The sequence below is a fragment of the Petaurus breviceps genome, unplaced genomic scaffold (assembly GCF_028583685.1).
Source record: "Petaurus breviceps papuanus isolate PSGF00001 unplaced genomic scaffold, PetGlider_PUasm1.0 77, whole genome shotgun sequence".
In the NCBI taxonomy this organism is placed as follows: domain Eukaryota; kingdom Metazoa; phylum Chordata; class Mammalia; order Diprotodontia; family Petauridae; genus Petaurus; species Petaurus breviceps.
The window spans coordinates 790,204-794,689 of record NW_027186492.1 but is presented as its reverse complement, the minus strand read 5'-3'; the positions used below and the strand labels follow the sequence as shown (position 1 = coordinate 794,689).

The following is a 4,486-nucleotide window of genomic DNA, read 5'->3' as shown; positions in this document are numbered from 1 at the left end:
TATTCATCTATAAAATAGAGGGAGGATTTGGATTTTTTTTGTTGTTATTGTTCAGTCCTTTCAGTTGTGTACAACTCTTCATGACCCCATTTAAGTTGTTCAGTTTTGTTTTGATTTGTTTGGTTTTTTTTTTTTTGCAAAGACACTGTAATGGATTGCCATTTCTTTCTTCAGCTCATTTTACAGATGAGGAAACTGAGGCAAACAAGATTAAGTAATTTGCCCAGGGTCACACAACTAGTGAGGGTGTGAGACTGGATTTAAACTCATGAAGATGAGTCTTCCTGCTCTATCCATTGTGCCATCTAGCTGCCACCATGAATTTCTAAGATTCCTTTCCAGTTCTAAATCTGTGATCCTCTGAATGGTGAAAGGAAGCTCTTTTCCATCCCCAGAGCAACAGATATCAATTTTAGTCATGGGCAATTTACTTAGCCTTCAAAGACCTCAGTCTCTCAAAATAAAATAAAATAAAGGGGAAGAGCCCATGACATTAGTCAGTACATGAAGAATCACCTTCTCATAAGGTTAGACAGTTCTCTGAGACAGTTTAAGTGCAGCTCTGGAAGCAGGGGGTTGAAGTACAAGATTTCATATGAATACAGGAAAATGAAAAATGAAGTGTGAATGGGGACTGAGTGTTTAAGGAGCATGAGTGGCTTGTCTCTAGAGAGCATTTCAGTTCTATGGCTCTCTAAGAGCAGCATTTGTGACATCTGAGACAAAGTTTCCCCTTTCTAACCACAAAGTGGAGGGATGCAGTCTGACTCATACAGGGAAAGAGAAAATAGCAATCAATTCATGATTTTTAATCTTTTCTCTACAGAACTTTATGCTTCAAAAGGGCATTTTCAGAGATTCCTTGAAAGAATGTGAATGGAATACAATGAAACATCAAGCTTGGAAAATGTAAAATTGACTTGAGGCAATAGAAATTAGGAAAACCAAGGGAGATCATTGATCCCAAACTTGTTTTAAAGACTTTAAAGGGGCCTGGGCCAAAAGCCAAAGGCAATCCCAACACTAATGGAAAATAGTTCAGGCTTCCCCTCCACATTGGGCGCCAGGAAGGAATATCTCCACCCATAGTAATTACAAAGAATGACAGCACACAGGATAAATTGAAGCAAAAAAAAAAAAAAAGTACACAGTCATTGGGACTGCAACCTTATTCCCACCATAAATGCATTTATTCTCACAATCTGCTTTGGTCACAGTGTAAACACAAAATAGAGAAAGGAAGCTACAGAATTGATCATCTTCCAACTGAAATCAATCCAACAAGCATTTACCTGCTACAAACTTACTATGTGCGAGGCAATGGGCTAGGTGCTATAAATACAAAGACTAATAGAAAGATAGCCCCTAACCTCAAGGAACTTCCATTCTCCTAGATTAAGTGAAGTGAATTTTCATCGGCTTATGTGAGTTTATTCCCATTACTGGGGTGATAAGTATTTTAAACAGCCATAATCCAGAAGTCATATATTTTTGCGATTCTGTGGTTGGAAAAGGGAGTAAGATAATGAAGAAATCATAACTCTTAAAGTAGTTTGTTGTTGTTGTTTTTCAAAGAGGGGTGGCTACATAGATATGAACTTTTATTGATAAAATGTCTGTGTTGAGCATGTTGTTGAAAAGATAAACTGATAGATTGAGAGACAAAAGAGGAAGATAGGCAGGGGCAGAGCCAATGGCAGACTCCAGGACAGCGCAGCTTTGTTCTCCCAATATTCCCCTCAGATCAACTTTTTTAACATCACAGTTAATAAGAAGCCAAAGTGAGACATTTTTTCTAGACCAAGACAACTTAGGAGGTTGGCAGGAAAGGCTTGTGACATTAGGGGTGTCACAGTATCTTGGGGAGCTCTTGGACTAGAGACGTTAAGGGGGTCAGACAACTGGTAAGAAAAAGATTACAAAGGACCCTTTGCTAGCGTTGGGTACAACTGGCTCTGATGGGCAACTTTATTGCCCATATTCAGTTCTGGGTCACAGATCCAATATGGAGAGGAGCCCTTGTGGTCAGTCACAAGGGATTATCGACCATGGTCACAGTTCTAAGGCAGAAAGGAGCACTATTAGCATTTGTGGTGTCAGGGAAGCAGGGCCCTTTTATGGGTAAAGACCAGAATGAAGACCAGGAAAACAGTGACCACACTTTTCCTAGAATAATTCTACCTTGGAAGCCCCAAAACCTTGTAGACCCTCAGAACTAGCTCTGAAAACAGCAGCACAAAAAAAGGCTGAAGTTTGGAACAGTGTCTCCCTACCCCCAGGTGAGCACAGTCTAATGTTAACATTAAGTTAAAATGAAGAAATAAGTTGGAAAAATAAGCAAACAACAACAAAATGAAATGAAAATTGACCATAAATATCAACTGTGATGGCAGGGAAGATCAAGACCTAAACTCAGAAGATGACAACCATGTGAAAATCCCTATAACCAAAACCTAAAAGAAAAATGCTAATTTGACACAAGCTCAACAAGAATTCCTGGAAGAGTTAAAAAAAGAGAAAGGAGTGATAGATGAAAAACTGGGAAATGAAATGAGAGTGATGTGTGTGTTTATATGCGCACACACACACACACACACACACATATATATATATATATATATAAATATACCTATGCATATACATATACATATACAAATACATATTCAATGAAATCTGGACTATGTTCCCCCAGAAGATGATAGATGATTCATCATTATCATCCTATCTCTTCTCTCCTTTTCACAAGAAGCGTTCTTTAAAAAAATAAACATATCCATGCTCATTTCTTCTTCATTTTCACTTCCCAATCACTTCTCCACTCCTGGTTTTTAATAACATCACTTGACTGAATATACTATCTCCAAAGTTACCAATGGCTGGCTGGACAAGGCTGCTGCCCTTCCTCTCTGCCTGTCTGCCACCCTGGCCACTCCCACTGCTTCAGCTGCCTCTCAGCTGAGGCCTTCCTGGCTGTGGATGGCTAGCCCTCACCCCCCACCTTCCTATTTCTTCTCCCTCCCCCAGTCCTTACTGCAGCAAAAGAAAGAAAAAGATGGTGGGACAGTTTCTGGCCTTTGTATACCACTGTGGCACATGATATACAAAACTTGCATATGTTGAAAATACAGAACCACAGTTTATCATTCCTTCATGTATATCCATCAAGGAGTCTGCAAAAGTAAGAGATCAAGGACAAAGGAGGGTGATGAAGGGTGCTGATGATCTAGACTTCTTTACTGGGGATGAAGCAATAGATAAGCCAACTTATGCAACAAAGAGGCCAATCCATCGTGGGATAGTTGAAGATTGGAACTTGATGGAGAGATTTATGGGAAAAGTAATCTTTAAATACCTAAGAGCAAAATGTGAACATAATTATTTTCTTTTGACTGAACCTCCACTAAATATACCAGAAAACAGGGAATATACAGTTGAAATTATGTTTAAATCCTATAATGTTCCAGGCCTATACATACTTGTACAGGCTGTCCTTGCTTTAGCTGCATGCTAAACATCAAGACAGGTAGGATAGCAGACAAAAAAAACTGACTGGTACAGTTATAGAAAGTGGAGATAGTGTCATGATATCATTCCTGTAGTTGAAGGGTATGTTATTGGCAGCTATATTAAGCACATTCCAATTGCTGGGAGAGCTATAACATAATTTATTCATCAGTTACTGGGAGGAAGGAGAAATAGGAATTCCTCCTGAAAAATCCCTGGAAACAGCTAACTAGTGAAGGAACATTATAGCTATGTCTGTCCAGATTTAGTCACAAAATTTAAGAAGTTATGATACAGATGGGCCAAAATGGATTAAACAGTATACTGGAATCAATGCAATCTCAAAGAAAGAATTTTCCATTGATGTTGGTCATGAACAGTTCCTGGGTCCAGAAATCTTTCATCCACAGTTTGCTCATACAAACTTCATACAACCTATCTCAAAAGTAGTAGATAAAGTACTTCAGAATTGCTCCATAGATGTCAGAGGTCACTTCTATAAGAATATTGTCCTTTCCGGGGGTTCAATCACGTTCAGGGATTTTGGATGTGAAATACAATGAGATTTGAAAAGAACTGTTGATGCAAAGCTGAAACTGAGTGAAGAATTGAGTGGTGGCAGACTGAAGCCCAAGCCTATTGATGTGCAAGTCTTTACACACCATATTCAGCAATATGCAGCATTGTTTGGGGTATCAATACTAAAGGAATTGGACTTGGCATTTACTGCCACAACCCAGTGTTTGGGGTCATGTCTTTAAATTGACTTCATAGTTCTAACAGTTAGGGAAGCAGGGAAGAGTTCATCTTTCTGATTGCCTGTTTTGTTTGGATGACTGATGTTAAGATAGCAAACTGACTTGAGATTGATTCATGGGAAAAAGAATAAACATAATTCAACAGGAATGTTTTAATTAATGTATCAATATACGAATGTTGAAGAAAGTCAAAATGATTAAATGTGTTTTTCTTTAGACAATAT

The 4,486-nt window shown here is 38.5% G+C and overlaps 1 pseudogene; it reads left to right on the top strand.

Moving 5' to 3' along the window:
* Positions 1–3,107: 3,107 nt before the first annotated feature.
* LOC138175544 (actin-related protein 3 pseudogene) lies at positions 3,108–4,265 on the top strand (annotated as a pseudogene).
* The last annotated feature ends 221 nt before the right edge of the window (positions 4,266–4,486 follow it).